The 18,372-nt window shown below is 42.0% G+C and overlaps 1 pseudogene across 1 annotated transcript in view; it reads left to right on the top strand.

Annotated features, from left to right (window-relative positions):
- LOC309527494 (transmembrane protein 50B-like) overlaps window positions 1–1,755 on the top strand; it is a 60,993-nt pseudogene extending 59,238 nt beyond the window's left edge. Inside the window, exons 3-4 of the transcript in view lie at window positions 441–523; window positions 1,699–1,755. The product of the transcript in view is annotated as a transmembrane protein 50B-like (transcript). The remainder of the gene's footprint in view (window positions 1–440; window positions 524–1,698) is intronic.
- Window positions 1,756–18,372: the final 16,617 nt, after the last annotated feature.

Below are 18,372 nucleotides of genomic sequence, written 5' to 3'. Positions count from 1 at the left end.
GGTTGCCACAGTCACTCTGGGTGGCTTTCAACACATATAAGAGCATAATAAAACATCAAACATTAAAAGTAACAATCTGATAGTAATAGTAACAACATCCTGGAGGGTCTGTTTTCGACTACGATGGTGATGGCGTCCATTTTGCAGGCAGGGAGCTGCAGTTGGAGAGGTCACCACACACAGCAGAGCCATGGTCAAGCTGAGGTTTGAATGCCGTTCACCTAAGTCCAAGTAGAACGCTCTGCCTTGCCCTCCTCTCCAATTTTCTGTGCTATTCCTGGAGCATCCGAGTTGCTCTCTTTCTTTAAAGAGAGTGTTCTTTACAACAGAGTTAAGTACACCTGTGCTCATTCTGTTGACAGCGGAGAGGAAGTGAAAGGAGGCAAAATAAGGTTCCTTTAACTGGAGTGAGCATTCCTCTGTGTATCTCTGTACTCCAGGGGACCCTCAAAAATATTGCTGCCTCGGTGCCCCTATCAACTTTAATTTAGCCTTGTTTGACAGCCATACTGGGAGTGAAAAGGTAACTCTGAATGCCTGGCAATTCTGATTTGATCTGAGCTGCAACACCCTTCTTTTGACTGCATTGTGTCTTTCAGCATTTGAAGCCAGTGCTTTTTGGTTCCTTAAGTTCCTCCCCACATCATCACACACACACACACACACACAGAGAGAGAGAGAGAGAGAGAGAGAGAGAGAGAGAGAGAGACCGAGACCCAAAGCAGCGTCTGTATATAGGTGCCTTTGTTCTATAACCAGCATGTATCTGCCTCTCTCTTAAATTCCCCACAGTCCAAGACAAGGCTGGCTGAGTCTATTGGAAATTAGCATTGACATGCAAGGAGAAGTGTGACCTTGGTGACTTCTATGCAATTAATGACTACTGTATTCATCTGGGCAAGAAAATGTTTAACCCCTTTTGCACTGGCAGGACTCTCCCTCTCCCCCCCCCCCTTCTTCTCTGCTAGGCAATGACCTATAAATAATGCATTAGCACACTGGGCAACCAAACTACTCTAGTTCTTGGTACCAAGAGGTTAGAGAGCAGATTGTAAGGTAGCATTGATTTTCTAGAGGTTAGTGACTTAATCATTAAGAGGAATCTCCGCACTGACAGTCTAATGGAGTGCAGAAAGTGGAATGCATCACAGATTCCTTCATACTGTTTTTCACCTTGCACTGCCAGAAATACAGACCACTGGGTGTTTGTTACTGGAATATTGTAAATTCTGATTTTTTAAAACCTACTTATCCAGCTTCCATGGCTTCATAAATGAATGACTAAAACACAAATTAATACGAAAACAGGGGAGCAGCTAAAAAGGAAATTCCAGTTGCTTTTGTTATCCAGCATATATGTGATTCTGAATCAGAATTTTGCAGACTCAGTACTACACATCTATAAATTGTACATATTAATAAAAGATAAAAATTATGTTAGCGAGCAACCTAGAGGGGCATATTAGCTGTGAATGTCTGGCTCTTTGTGTATTTTCAGTGTAGCGTTCGGAATTGAATATCTTCTAATCCTTCTTTTAAGAAGAAGAAAAGACATTTGCTGGTCAGGTCTTTCTCAAGTTTAATCAAGTTGGATCGCTTCTATACAGATTGTTGATGACACCAAATATATAGTTTGTCATTTAAAAAAGATCAATGTTGGGTATTATTCATTGATGTGGTGCTCTGTCTTTTTTTCAGGCATCCAGCCTGAAAGAAGCCATTAAACACCACCAGACTCACAAGCTAGTTGATTGACTGATTGTTTGACGTTCAGCGTTGAGTTGGGCATTAAGCCCCTTACACAAAGGCTATCATGCATCATGTCAAGGTGAAGGAGGGAAGCCATAATGAACTGCGAGAACCAGTAAATTCAAATGTAAAGCTTGCAAGAAATTTGCTGCAGTGAAACAAGTTGTTTTGAGTGTTCCTATAAGAATGGAATGAGGTTATTTGGCTTAGATGTCCAGATACGATTCAAGTCTTTTGCTGGCAAAAGAATCCACTAATAAAATGGGTATCACATACAGCAAAGACAAGTCCTGCCTGTGGTAACACAATAAGAGCTCAAGTGATTGCTGACAGAGAGAAGAGGGAAACAGCAAAGGAAATTCAGAATACTTTCTCTGAAAACTCTGGGCAACACTTCCATCTCATTTGGACCAAAGGTTCAACCAGGACAAAAGTCCCAAACTTAAACATTTCTCATGAGGCAAAGTAATTTTAGGAACATGGAATCCTGTATCTCGAAAAGTCAATATTAAGAAGAATTTGGGGGAAATTATGATGTCATATTCCCTCGGTTTCTGATGTTCAGACTTGCAAGATGAGATCCAAAACAGCCCAGTGAAAACTCAGGGTGTTGACAATTGGGGAGCATAAAACTGATTGTGGATGGGGAAGAAATGGCTTGGCTGAAATCATGAAGAGGATATCATACCACTTCAACATTTTATAGCAGGTCCCACTGATCTGAACATATAGGAAATTCATCAGATGTATGCAAGCTTCTCTTGTGATGATTATTAACAATATCTGTATGTTAAACGTTTAGCAGAACACCAACATCTGGCACCTCTAGCTTACAGTTTTGATGGGAGAGGCGGCGCTCCTTACCTGACCTCCTGTTACCACCATCGCTGTGGTGTACCAGCAGGAGGAGGAGTGAGACTGGAGTGCCAGATTAGCTCCACTGGTGCATTTGAACTGCACCGACTTCACTACCAACTCACATTCCTGGTATGCCACAACAGTGGAGGTGACAGGAGGTCAGGTAAGCAGTGCTACCCCTGCCAACTAAGAATCATATGCAGCAAGCGGGGGGCGGGGGGTGAGACCTTGGAAATGCAAACGCCAATCAGCACTGACAATACTGGGCTAGGTAGACTCTGTCAGGAGCTCGTCATACACTCGAGTAGGACCCTGGTAGAGACACATGCCCAACTGGCATGTTCTCTCCCTCCTGGCCATTCGTTCGGCAGCTTCAAAAGCTTTCTTCTGCCCAAACATCACAGCAACCGATACCAACAGATTCTGGCACACTTAGGGATCTGTAGAGTCTTCGCAGTGTAACAGACCTCAGCAGCATAACAGACCTTGCGTAACAGACCTCAGCAACTCAGCATTTTGGCTAATCTACTTTATTTACATATAAACATACACGGAGCACTGCAACATGGCTCCCTCTCTCTCTAGCATCAGACAGCAAAGAGAAAAAAGAACAAAGGACAATAGTCTCACTTCACGGAACACAGTAACACAAACATCCTGTCTCCGTCACTTCCCACTCTGTGGAGTCAAACATACACCGTCATGTGATAGACAAAAATCCCATGACTGCAATCATGGAGCAGGAATTCTAACAGACTCAGCATAAAGAAGCTTTGTGCATTCATATGAATTCTTCCAAATCTGAAGCATCAGCAAGAGAAAAGCTGCAAATGATCAGTCTGGTGTCCAGGATATGGGATGCAGGAAATACAGGCAGATGATTAATCCATGAAAAGAAACTAAAATCAAATGTTTAAAAATAGAAAACTCAAGAGCTGTACAAAAAGGATGTTGAAAACTCAACACAGGGGAAAAAACTTAACCAAGCGTAAAATTATTCCAAGCAGCAAGAATGCAATCTAAAAGCAAAGTTTATTCTGTGTGTGTATTCCAGAGAAGAAACATTAGAACAACAATAGCTAAAGCTGCTTGTATAGAAAAAAATGGAGCCACTACTCTCTCTTCTCCAACATCCCACAAACCTTTTCCTGTTCACTGATTGACTCCTTTCTTAACACACACACACACACACACACACACACACACACACACACACATGCGTATACACTACTATTGGTTCTGTATGGATAAATGAAAGGCCACAAATTCAACACCTGCAAAAAAAAGTTTTCCAGTGTTTGGGGGGGTTAATGTGATCTCAAGCCTTATTGGAATATAGGGAGTCTAATGAAGGTACCAGCAGTGTTAGCCATATGCAGCAACAAATTTATCATTTTCACACTGGTGCGTTGTCTTAGCTCAATTAAGGCCTTGTTAGCATTTCTGCTTCTCACACACTCCAGACAGATAAACATTTCTGCCCTCAGGACAGACATTCTGGGCTACTTACGTCATGCGCAAGAGTCTCTTGACCAAAGTTTTCTTCCATGCAGAAATATTTGCCCCCCAAATTGAGCTTATTGATACATATGATCCTGGGTTGCAGGGCATATCAAGACAGATATGCATTTTTCCCTTTTGCAAAAGAAAATCACTCTGCAAACGCTCAGGATCATTGTTGACGAACCCTTTTAGTCTACCTGGATGAAGAAACTACATGTGATAGGAAGTGCACAATCTGACATGTCAGAATTGAGAAAACAAGCTGGTCATCCTGGACATCCAAATATCTATAGCACTGATCTTTCAAAACCAAAGAAAAGCATGCCTTCCGACAAGTCACAATGAATAACCAGGGTGCCATTTTCTGGGGCTGCACTCCCTGCAAGTCATGCTTTTGGGGGTGAGATCACAGGCTGCAATGTCTTGCAGGACAAAATGGCAAAATGGCTGCAGTGCTCTTGCAGGACAGATTAACTCTTTCTATGTCTGCCACTGTCCTGACAAAAATCACCCCTAGGAAGCTGCTATTTGGATTTCAAAGAAAGCCATCATTGATGCCATTAACTTTGGAGAGCCCATTTTTCATTGGGACCAGAACATGACACAGAGAGAAAGAGTTAAACTCTCCACATCAACACAAACATTCTGAAGCAGCTGAGACTCCTCTGCAGCTGCTGTTCTCATTACAAAAAAAGGGTGCACATATACTGCATTCTTGCAAATAACAATGTGCCTAGTTTGACCCAGAACCTGGATATTCAAGTCCAGGTTATGGGGGCCGGGGGCCGGGGATTACTATTATTTGTATGGTCCAAGTTGAGATTGGCTGGAGAAATGGAGTAGAATTCTGAACTGCAGAAACATAAACATGTTTGGAATTAGGACATCTTTTCTCCCCTGAGTATTGGGAGGTTGCCTTTTAACTTGCACATTACAGTGTAACAGACAAGTATTTTGTAATATTACAGTATTTCCAACATTTCCTATGAGCAGGCAAAGTTATTTAGTCTGTCATTAACAGAATAGCTCTTTAAGGACCTCAATAGTTTCAGAAAACAAAATATGAATCCTCATCAGGATTATTTTTAAAAAGTCTAACTGAACTCAACAATTAACAGAAGAAACAGTGGGATACTAATCATCTAGAGGAAGAAAACTACATTGCACAGCTGATGAAAACAGTAGGAAGGCACAGGGGAAACAAGAATGATGCATTGCCAATGGCACTCTATCTTTGGGTATCCCAGCACTGTCAAGAGGCTTGCATAGACTAAAAAGAGAATCGCTTTACATTGTCTGTCAGAAGGCTGGGATATCTGCCACCTGAGAAATCCTGAGTCTCTGAAAACTAATCATATCCAGCTTAGCACAACAACATTGAGAAAGAGAGATAACAGAGCTTCTAAGAACTCTTAACTTCTTGGGGTCACTGTATCACAGAAGGGCTTAGCCATACTAAAATTCTCATTCCCCAAGCCAGTCTAATGCTTAGCCAGAAGACATACCAGAGCACTTCCAGCAGATGTTACCTAGAAACAATTATATGTGGCTGACAGGTGAGATGCCCCCTTGTAGAATGGGAAGTGTTGCAACTAAGCACAAAGCCCATTGAAAGGTATGTCATGTTAACAAATCCATCACTAGTGACCTATCCAGGGACTAAACTATACTACAGCACACAGGATTTTTAAAAATGCAAATAGTATCAAATGGGGGCAAAGCCTCCTGGAGGTATGAATTGAGAAGATATTGAGTGGTGAGTTCATTCTTGATTGTTTCACCAAACATGAATTAGCTTGGGTGACGTTGCATATATTTTAACCCAGTCAGAGACATTCTGGCACACATAAACACCCCTTGGACATCACTGCTTCATTCTCTCCCCCCGCTTCATTGACTAAATGTTGGCTTCAAGGAAAAATAAGGGTCTATAAAAGGAGAATTCCTGGATACCAAGATCCAAGTTTGGGGCAAGTACTCTTTGGTGAGAGAAGCCCAGCTTTTAAACTTTTAAATCGCAAAATATGCAGGAAAGTAAAGCTTGGAAATATAGGCTGTTAGTGCCGTTTCAAAAAAACACACCCAAAAAACTTACCTCCCTCTTCCTCCAACATAGAAAATGACCACACGTTTGGTGAGTTAAACATCAGTCAGAAAAGTTGCACAGACAGTAAAACTTGGCTTAGTTACAGTGATGAAAGTTCCTAAATCATTGGTGTAGAAACTAAAGAGTGGCAGCTACCAGCTCAGACCTCCTCACATGCTGAACTTCTATGAGGGGTGAACAACAGGCTTGATTACCATCCTCTCTGGGTGAGGGGAAGTGACCTAGCTAAGCCTGACAGGACAGCTTACTCTGTGGTGTTAACCCCTTCATGCATTAATTAGACTTAAACATGTTGGTTATATGAGGCTGGTTATCCCATACTAAATAGTATACCTGGAAGCATATATGGAGCTTTTCACAGCTGAGCAAGGATCTAGATGAAGACAACTTTTTCTATCAAGGGTTGGATTCCTCTTGGGGGGCAGGGGATATCATCTGTTGCATGGAACCAAAGACCAAAGATCTCTGGATTAACTGCTCTGGAGTATAAACTGCTCTGTTTCGGTTTACATGATGGCCAGCTCCCATTAGAATTCCCAGTCCTATATTTGTCTAGTATAACAGATATATACTAGACTGTATTGATGTACAGTGACTATTTTGGATAGCAATTCCTTCCTTTCTATTCCCAAAACATTACAACCAGGGTTTGCAGGGGGAGGGGGTTAGGTATTCCTTCCAATTCTTCTGAAACTACACAGAAAGGGATCATTTTAAAAAAGCAAGGAAACATAAGGCAGAAACGGGAAAGAAAGAACTCTGATGGGATGGAAGAATGGGCTGCATAAAATGAAGTTGCAGACCACATTTCTCTTCTGGGCTTCAGCTTGACCACCTGTGCTTAAGACTAAGTCCACACTGGCTCTCAAGACACCACCTGCCCCATTAGCCCAGTTCATTTCCCAAGCCCATTCTTTTTCATTCATTTTTAACCCCCTTTTATCATGGTGGTTTAAGCAGACCGTAAACCACAATTCTGCAGAATGAGCTCTCAGCTCTGAAGAGCTATTACTAAGAATGATGATTATTAAATTGCTATTGCTAGTATTACTGTTATTAAATTCTGTTAACTATATGGCTGTCTTAAATGAAATTGAAGAAGGGGCAGCTCCACTGCACTTGCTATACTAATAGCTAGGATGCTGACAGCCGGCTAACAAAAGTCCTCCTGGCTATGCGTTTCATCTTGTGTGATCAGCTGTTGGAGTTAGGGGGACAATCTTTCATATTTTCCAGCTGTTCTCTTCTCATTTTCAGCATTCTAGAAGTTCTACAGAAAGGACTGATCATAACTAAAATACAGCCTTATCACTACTTGGGGGCAGAATCTTTGCTGACCTCTCATTCCAGAAAGGTCTTATTACTGGGCAGCCCCACATCATGTAGAAGAGAGAGTCCCAGCCCTACTTCACATTGCCAGTGCATCAGGGAGAATGGTAACTGTCAGGGAACTGACATCGGAGCAGAGGGGAGAGGAGGTGCTTCCCGATTCTGCGGAAGAAGGAACGAGTAAGGGTAGAGAGAGAAGGTCATCTGGGGAAGAATGTCCCGGTGACACCAGGAAGAAGGAAGAGGGAGGAAGCATCTCGGAGGATAGGCTCTGAGACTCTGGGACTGAAGGTAGTGAAGAGAGTGGAGGGGCACCTCTGGGCACGCCTACTCTGCGCAGAAGGGTTACACGCAGAGAGGCGAGGCGAAGGGTGTCAGTCAAGGAGCTTTTATGTTGGAGGAAATTTAGGAAACACCCACTCAAGGATTCGTCCAGCGACTGAGCAGCAGCACCACCTAGGCTGCTCAGTCAGGGAGACACCACCAACTTCTAAGCAGTTTGGAACAGCTGGAGGTTTACACACAAGCAACCCCATTTCCCGTGACAGTAACAATTTGTTGTGAAGCCTTCTCCTTTTTGCTGGATAGATGCATCTTTACATAAATAGCTTAATGGCTGGAAGTATCAAGGACCACCTCCTGTGTCATGTGGGATGTTCAGATTCCCTGTTCCACTCTTCTCATAGGTGGGACACATCAATTTTGATCCCTTCAAGAGCCACCAGTATAGACAAGACTCTAGACTGAGCAAGCACTGGTGGTAATGTTGCAGACCAAATGATTTTCCTGTGGGAAAATTATTGTATGCATTGAACAGCTTGGCTCAGTTCAGATAAAGTTAGCAGCGGGGGGGGGCAGAGTTTGGAGATGACTATATTTTTGCCTCTGAGTTGGCACATGCAGGACACAGTTTGCATGTAATACAAATCAAAGCATGGCTTAGCCTTGGGTAGTGCCACGGCAGCAGGACTGAAGGAGTGCCACCACTGCAATCTTTGCTCCAGGAACCTGAGTGTTCCCTCATTCGTGCCAAACCAAGATTTGGTTTAGCATTGCATGCAAACCAGGGCACAGTCAAATATGTCCTTAATTGCTGAAGGGTTAATTGCCTATGTATATGTTTTCCATTGCTTTCTTGTGCTGTTGGGTCCAAAGACATGCGTGGACTGTATTTCAGAAATTGGAACTTTGGAAAAGTTCACCTGGAACTAGTGTCCTCCTCAATGATGACCAGCAAAGAGGTCCATATCATCGGTATGACTACTAAGAGGACTAAATCAGGCAACAAGATGTTAGCATTGGACGTCAAGCTGTGTTCTGTCCTGCTGCTTGCTTTTGAATGTTTGGAGTGTGCCCCAAAGTGCTTCTGTAACTGTTTGTTAAATAAATATGCACATGGATCATCCATAAAACTTTTGCCTCTAAAACTTCTTTACCTTTCATCTGTACTTGTCCCAGCACAGGGCCTTTGAACACCAACATTTTAAAAGTTGTCTTTTTAAGTGGCAATGATTGGTGTGAAAGCCAAGTTGAAGAGTAGGGGGATAAGAGTAATGTGAAGAGAGAAATGGCGACTTAGAACTATGCCTCCTTTGACTTACCTAAAGCAAATCGCTCTGTGCCAATCAGAAAAACCCAATATGACTTTGAAAGCAGTGGTTCTCAAAGGGTGTGGCAGGAGAGGGTGGCAAGCATGGCAGGAAGATTTGAGGACAATCAAAGAAGCATTTAAACATTTCAGTGTAGTATGGTATGGTATAGTATAGTATGGTTTCATTTTTTTATTTTCTTGGGGGGCAGAATATGGATATTTTCAATATGAGAGCAAGAGCATCAAGTGTGGGGGAAATGATTCTGGCTCTTATGTAGCTGCATTGTTTTGTGCTTTCTGGCTGTCCCATAATCATACTATAGTGTTCTATGATATAAATCAAACACTGCTAGGAGTTGTTTCTTTCTGTTTTCCAATGTATTTCTTATCAATAAAAAATTCAATGTGGCACAAGCAATATTTTTTATTCTGAAAGTGTGGCCCCAAGAAAAACGTTTGAGAACCACTGCTTCACAGGAGCACTATAGAGCTACCAGAAAATGTTGCAGTGTGGAAAGCTACTGCTTAGGATGCTCCCCTCCCCTCCCATTTTGTTCCTCGCAGTCGGCCAATATTCCATGGCCATTGAGTTCAATCAGTCCTTACTGAATTGTTCTTGGCATCTTCTCCCCCTCTCTTAAGTTTCCTCAGGTCTGTTGATACCTCCCCTCTCATGTGTGTGCAATGACCTATTGGCTACATTAACAATGGCAGTCACAGCTTAGCAACTGGAAATAGAGGGCAGAATATGTACTGACCGCATGTTAAGTCTAAAGAACTGAAATGTTTCCAAGATTCAGTGAGAGAGAGAGAGAGAGAGAGAGAGAGAGAGAGAGAGAGAGAGAGACAGGATGTGCTCTAAAAGACCTCTGATTAATGCATTATCCTCCCAAATCCTTGTGCAGTTGTACCCAATAAAAGATCAGAAGGGTGGTTCTGGTGTGTTTAGGAAAAGAAAATAATTCCTTTTGCCCATTGAAATATACTCGGATTCGACAGTGGATTTCATGCTCTTTCTTCAGCTCATAGTGGGAGGAGGAATGAAAGTTCCCCCGAAGTATCTGCTTTATATACATTATTTACACAATGGGCTGCACGTGATTGGCTAAATCCAGAATACTCCTGTAGGCCAATCAGGTTGTGGATTCACTTCCATCTGGAGCTGGATTGGGTGGCTCCTGCAGACCAATCATACTGCTGCATTGTTCTAGGACCAATCTGACTGCTGAATTCTGAATCCTATTGTTCTAGGACCAATCAGACTGCTGCATTTTTGATCCTATTGTTCTAGGACCAATCAGACTGCTGCATTTTGGATCCTATTCAACTCAGTACATAACACCCATTAAAAATGCACAGCCTCTCCAAGGGAAAACACAACAGATTGTGCTCCTGGAGATTTCTTCAGGTTGCCAAATTCTTCTGCATCCTTCCTATTTCTCCCTTATCAGGCTTGGGTGACGTTATCATCTAGAACACAAACTACCTTCAGATTTGTAGCACAGGAGATGCTCTGTGTGGCAAGCAATGGAAGAGTTTCCCTTCCAGTGACTCTCTGGACAAAAGTATATCCCTTTTGAGCTTAGAAATCTCTTTTCACAGGTACACAGCATATTCCTTTCTCTTCTGTGTAATCTCGCCATTCAGTGCTAGTGTCAGTGTGGGTTTTCACTGTCCTCTCACAGTCATGCTCTGCCACTGCTTTTAATAACATCTGTCACTTCGTTCTTCTGTCACCTTCTTCCACAAGCATCGGTGCGGAGGAAAGCACTCAAGACGATGGTGTGCAAATTCGCAGAGGCACAAGCAGCTGTCGGCTGTCACAGAGAAGCAGGGAGAGAACAGTGCTAGCTTAGCACAATTCTCTTCACCCCCTTGCTATGCGGCAGAACTTAAATTTGTCGTGCTGAGCTGCTGGCTATTTCAGCTCTCTAGGAACTAAAATGTATGCTGCAAAGCATTATCAGTAGAAGAAGTTCTTCCATGCATGCGCATATTTAAAGGAGGATTTTCCACATGTAGTAACTCAAGTTTCAGGAGATCATGCACAAAACAGCAATACTCTCTTTCTATTGAAACACAAGGGGGTATAGTGGTTAGCAGTTCAGGATCAAATTCCCACCAAGCTATGAAGCCTTGGGCCAACCACTTGCACCCAAGTGCACAGGATTGCACAGTAAGTAACAGACTTATTATGGCAGTAAGAATTTGAGGACTAGTGGTTAGAGTGCTGAACTAGGACTTCGGGGAGCCAAATTCAAATTCCCATTCAGCCATGCAACTTACTGGGTGACCTTTTGTCTCAGCCTACCTCAGAGAGTCGTTTCAAGGATGAAATGGTGAGGTACACACCATGGATGCTGCTCCTGGCAGAATGGCAGGATATAAATGTAATAAAAGAATGTATGAAATAAGAAGCTGCTTTGTACCAGGTCAGACTATTTGTCCATCCAACTCAGTACTGTCTGCTGTGACTGGCAGTAGCTCTCCAGGCAAAGGTCTTTCACATCACTGGTTATCCTGAGATCCTTTGTGTGAACTGAAGATACAGGGCAGGGTTCAACTAATGAGTCTGCTGGTAGAGAAGGAGCTTTTACAGGCTGAAGTCTTACAACTTATTTCTCAGATCTTTCTGTCATATACACACACACACACACACACAGAGAGAGAGAGAGAGAGAGAGAGAGAGAGAGAGAGAGAGACAGATGATAGAGATAGATAGATGATAGATGATAGATAGATAGATAGATAGATAGATAGATAGATGATAGATGATAGATGATAGATGATAGATAGATGATAGATAGATAGATGATAGATAGATAGATGATAGATAGATAGATGATAGATAGATAGATAGATGATAGATAGATAGATAGGATGACAGATGATGATAGATGATGATAGATAATGATGATAGATAGATGAGAGAGAGAGAGAGAGAGAGAGAGAGATTCTTTGAGGCCTTGTAAGGACCGTCCTATGCACATAAATGTGCAGAGCTTGACAGATTGCCACTGGCCACCAAAGAGTCTGACCAGCAGCTCAGCACTGGTGACAGACCATTGTCATCTGCTGCACCTGAAGGCAGCAGGCTAGCTTAGTGGATGCAGGGCAGGCCTTGTGGCACACACAGCTCAGCCCACTCCTTGTCCCCCAGCATATGCTCCCTGAGGCAGCTGTCTCATGTAGCCTAATGATAGGACTGTCTATACCCCAGACACAGGTTTATCATTTCAGTGAGATCATTCTCCTCTTATTCAGCCTAGAAGCAGATAAGAATGGCAGCTTCACAAATGCTCAACTCATTGTAGATGCACCATAAACTGGAAGCATGGGCAAATAGCCACCCAAAAATGTGTGTACTGACATACCATGATTCCTACTATGTGAATTACATGACTGATACTTGTTCTGTGCTTGCTACTATCCTGAGTTCTGAGGTACCATTGGATTAAGGAGATAAGTGGCAGGCAGGCTGAGACTGACAAGGAGAGGAGCAGGAGGTTTGTGGGGTGGGATGATACTGAGGAATAGAGACTGAAGCAAACAGGTGCTTCGCCCTTCTTGAATCAGGCTGCCCTGGCCAGGGAAGGAGGGCTCTCATCTCCCTTCTTCCTGCCCAGGGACAGGAGCATAGCAACAGAATGGGGAGCAGCCCACCATGGGAAGAAAGGGGATTCAGAAGGGGAGGCACAGAAGGGGTGGTCCAGTAGCCTGTGGCACTCCTATCATTAGGAGCAGATGCATTCTCTCCAATGCAGTGAATGTCCTCACAAGGTACAAGAGTCTCACAAGTGAGTGCTCCTTGCACTCGTTTAAAAAGATGGTGGGAGGGGATGCTACCTCATTGGGACGACTCCTTTACTTCCATGCAGGTCTGACCTCCTTGACTCCTTAAACTTGGGCCACTGCTTCTAGAGTGGCTAGTCTTGTCTTTCCTGTCATCTAGCTTGACCATAGCAGTTTCTGTGACTCATTACTTGCTGCTGAGCCTATATCTCTTCCCTGCCACAATAAAGATTTCTTCTTTACTCTCAAGTCAGAGCCACTGTCTTTATGGGTTGGACAGGTGCTACAGCATCTACCACCAGCAGTAACGAAGAGTAGGGACAGGCAGGGATTGGGGGAAGGAGTCTCTGTTACATGCAGACTTCAGTGGATAGATGTATGCTGGATGCACAGTTTCAAATCCACTGTCTAGTGCGTCGTTAGATCAGCCATGGTCCATTTTGTCCTTCCTAGTTATATCTGTAGAATATTATAAATGAAAGGGCACATTTCATTCCAGAAACCAATTGGAAAGGTATGGCCTCATCAGTATGTGTGGTGCCAGGTCACTCTGCAAAAAAAAAAAAAAAGTATGCGGACATTATTGAAAAATCTATAATACGTGTATGAAGACTACAATAATTATTATTTGAATTAAGGATATTAAAGGTATAGGTTAGCTAGGACACAGTGTGTTGTTTTGTTGTCCTAGTCCTTAAGGATAATTCAGAGACGATGTGAGCATCCTTAATGGCCTTTAAAAAGCCACCAGTATAATTATTTTAAAATGATGTCAACACAATTTAAACATGCACTTGCAAAATCCACATCTCATCAGTTGTTCGAGCAACTTTCCATAAAGGAAATGTGTGCATCAGTTGAATGAGAAAAATAAATTCAAAGGGAATGTTAATAGTGCCTGGCAGGGTCTCTCTGCATCCCATCTGGAGAGCATTGATTCAATGGGCAATAATAGGCATAAATGTTAGAGGAATCCTCATTCTGAGGGTCAATGAAATGCTAAATCATAATAGCATCCTTATCGTTGCATCAAGGAGTCTTGGTCTACCGATTATATCACAGGGGATGTCATTATGTTCAATCATGTCAATGGGAGATGGCACATTTGAAAGAGAGTATACTTGGAATAATCTTGCTCTATGAGCAGAGAGCCAGCTTGCATACTAAAATGCCTAATAGACTGGTTGTTACAGAAAAGGCATCTTAAATCTCAATATTTCCATTACCTTTTGGTTAAAACTAGAGATATACAAACAACAGCAGCAAAGGAACCGCCTCATCAAATATCCTTGAAATTCTTAAAAACGTTTTAAGCAAAATTCCTCCACATTTAGAAAAATCAGTGCCAAATCTTTTTGTAATCTCAAATTATAGTTTTTCATGGCACATAATGGTTCAATAATTCACATGAAAATCATATGAAAATCACCACAGGAAATTACTGCAATAAAATGTGCCCCCTCCCCCAATGAACCAGATGCCTGCTTGCTTTCCTTTCTCTGTTTTTAGCACACACACACAAACCAAAACCATTCAAGTCTTTGTTAATCTATGGTCTTCAAAATTGCAGAAAATAATTCAGATGAAGAGAAACTGATTGATTCCTGTGGCACATTTTCCCACATTCAGGCAATTTTAAAGGGGGTTCTCCTTATCTAAAACATTCTGTTCAACGCAAGCTTGATTTGCTGGTTCCTTATGCATTTTTCTCAAAGTGAAATGAGCTCTTGTGAAGTTTCACTTGAAACAATTTTGGAGAATTCCTTCTAAAATGCTGTTTTCAACCATGCACAATATGGTTTTGAATATGGAGATGAATTACTTTTCTAAGTAAGCCTCTGATGTACTTGGAGATTGGCTTAAACAGACTTTCAAAAGATGATGAGTGCCTAGGAACCCGCTGAAATGAGTCACCTTCAAAGCATCTTATATTGAAAAAAAGTTCCCAGGAACTTCAGTAGGATTTTTGCCAGCTCAAACGCTTTGAGGATTACACTGCCTAACATGACACTCAGAGGTCAGCATTTATGTGATAAAGCCATGGAACATGCCAAATAATGTATTCATAAGTCCTGAAGAACCTTACAAAAACTGCATTGCATGTATAATGTGACTTTAAAATATAGGCAGCATTGCAATATTTTCCTGTTGGGTGTAGCAACGATCATGAACTTGAATTATGACTTGATTTTCATATTGTGTGTGATTACTCTTAGCGGTTCATTTAAAAAATGACTTATTTCAAATCTAGTAAAATTACTTGTTTAGGGAATAAAGACTACATAGATTTATTTAGAGTGGAAAAGAGCATTAAGCTGCCAGTGATAGGAAATCATCAGACATCAGGCGTGCCGAGTTGTGCCCGGCATTGAGGGCCCCCGTTGCACATGTATGACATCACACACACAATGCTCCCCACCCACAGTCCAGGCAGCCCCCCCCCAGTCCATCCCCCAGCCACCACCAGCCACCTTACCTTGTACAAGGGACATGCGGGGCGAAGATGCTTCACTCTGCATGTCCCTGGAGGAAATCACCAGCACGCCTTTGGGAAGATGCTCTGGTGATCCTCAAAGAGATCTTGCCGGAACCTGCCACTGCCGCTTCACAGCACCGCACAACCCAAGTAAGGGAAGCTCCTTTCTGTTTTGCCTCAGGTGGGCTGCCCCTGCTCATAGTCAAACCTGTTCCCATGTAAATCCATATCCCTAAGAACTTCAGGAATAAAGATTTAAAGGGCTAGTAGTAATATCTCAGCATCTTCTGTATACAAGCTAGCTCTACTGGACAAATTGATCGTCCCCCTAAACATGGTGAAGACTGGGAAGCAGAGTGTATATTTTATAGCCCACCTCTGCTATAAATATACATTCATGCTGGAACATAAGCATGTGAAATCCAGTGCATATAGGCCCAGATAATGCAGCTGGATTTTATCTAGAAAAAATTAGCTGCATGATCTGGGGCCATGTGCATTGGATAAAGTGCAACCATATCATATTAGCTGCATAATTTATAATTCAGTTTAGCGTATAAAAACAGGAGAAGAGCATTGCTATATATCACATTAGAGGATTCTGCAGCTTCTCCTCCTTAGGCAGCAGCTAGAGCTTCACAAATGAGCAGGTGATTGTGCTTATTTCCATGCCATGAAGAGTTTCACTTGCTAATGTATAGAAGTGAAAAGCGCAGGAACAATGCAAGTCATGAGTTTGCATTTGGCATTTCACCACTTAACTTGGTGCACAAAAGTTAATACATTTCAATGGCAGGTCTCATCTATAGAGTTGCCTCCTTTTCCAGGACATGTCCTCTTTTTCATGGGTATGTAAAATGAGTGTCATCATAGCGTTCCACAGCTTCTACAAGGACAGCCATCAAGTGTAGGATTTGGAAAATTCTTTTCTCTCTCTCTCTCTTTAGTTTGGCTACTGTCTCTGATCTGGGCTTCATTTTGGTACTACCTATCTTTGCCAGATAGAATTGACAACATGCTTCATCATCACAAATTTGTCTCTTGTTTGTTCACATCACAACCACAATAGCATATGGGCCCTTCTGTTAATTTTCCTTGTGGAGGGAGCACAGGGACTGTTGCTTAGAAACCAGGCATGGAAAATAACAAAATGGTGGACAGGAATGTGTCTGTCTTACCAGCTGCTATCAGTCCTTCAACTTTCATGTGTATTGTGGTACCTTTTATCGGCTTTGGAAAAATGTTAGGGTATGAATGAATTCACCCATCAGTGTGTATTAGTTGGGCTAAGCAACATCTTAACTGCCAAAGACTTTGGGATGGATTTTCTGTAGCCTAGCCTAAGAAACAAGCCATTTTAAAAACACAAACCAGACCTAATTTAAGCACTCCTACGTGAGCATAGGATGACCTCAAAGCTAGAGTCTGCCAAATGTAAGCTTGCAGAGCAGCTAGGGTTTAAAGAGCCATTCCTAAGAACAGGATCTGTGTGGATATCTACCATAAATGTAACAGCCAAAAATTAACTTGTGACTAAAGAAAGTTTAAGGTAAACAAATCAGCCTTCAAGGAAAATAAATTGACTCCAGAGTCAGTTGTTTTCTTTCCCTTTGCAGTCTGTATGAGTTGGGTTGCTTCTGATAATCAAATATTAGGGCCTTTTATTATATTCTTAGCATAAGTATCAGAGTAAACAAAACCTATAGCTTATGTCCCAGTACTAAAAATTTGCACTGGCATTGTTTTGTAACACTAGTGTAGCTGTTGCTTCTCAACCACTCTAAGAACTTGCATCAACTGCTGAAGCAGGTATTAGGTCACTGTTTCCCAAACTTGGGTCGCCAGCTGTTTTTGAACTACAATTCCCATCATCCCTGACCACTGGTCCTACTAGCTAAGGATGATGGGAGTTGTAGTCCAAAAACAACTGGAGACCCAAGTTTGGGAAACACAGCATTAGATGATGGTCTAGGCCAGGTGTGGGGAACGGTTGACCCTCCAGATGTTGCTGAAGAAGAATTTAACTGGGAACTATTATCATCTTGCAGAGCTTGTCAAAAATCCTTAAAAGCTACTTTAGCATAGAGGACCACGGGACTACATTTCTCATCTAGAAAATAAAGTTTGATGACTATGGCTGAAACAACAAATTTGTAGCCCTTTCTCAGAAGACTCTGGCGAAATAGATAAAAAGAATCACTAATTGCAAGCTCCATAAGCAGGATTTTGTGAAATACAATGATAAGGTAAGCAGTTGGAAAGACAAAGCAAATGAGTAATCAAAGTATTTGTCCAAGAGGGAAAAACACCAATAAGGTATTTGGGTTTTTCAACTCATTAAACTATAAAACAGGACAATGGAATATTTAACCATCGAAATGCTGCCTTTCACCTTCTCTGCATGGTGTTAGTTGTACTTCAGAACCCCTCTGAGGATTTATTTTCATTTCTTTTACAATTTGGATGCAAGATATATAGCAAAAGACTGACAAAGATAAAAGAAGCCTCATAGCAGCTCTGTAATAGCCATATAACCAGCCTACTCACATGAACAGATAAACCTCTGGCTTGATACTGCTGAAAAATGCTGTGCTGTTCAAATGCCAGTGCAATTCTGAAGTTTGTTTTCTTAAAAGAATCAGTTTAAGAGAAGAGTTAAGGCACAGATTAATTCACGTACCAAAAAAAGCAGGGAATTTGTTAAGTTAAGATTAACTCCCCTGCCGTGTAAAGAGCAGTAACACATTATGCAGGCACATATTGTGCTTGCCACTTACAACTCAGTCCCTATTCATTTTTCAAGCCCTGTCATATTCTATTGCAGGTCAAGAGCAACACTGAAGTGGAGAAGGGGCAATAACATGTAAATCTTTAATAAACTTTTCAATACTATTTTTTCCTACTGCCTACTTCTGAGTAAAACTGCATATTCTGCAAGCTTCACTACTGCAATGCTATGCATTCTTA

Source organism: Podarcis vaucheri, assembly GCF_965113315.1.
Source record: "Podarcis vaucheri genome assembly, chromosome: 2".
NCBI classification, from domain to species: domain Eukaryota; kingdom Metazoa; phylum Chordata; class Lepidosauria; order Squamata; family Lacertidae; genus Podarcis; species Podarcis vaucheri.
Note: the sequence above shows the minus strand (reverse complement) of the source record. Positions and strands in the feature narration are given on the sequence as shown.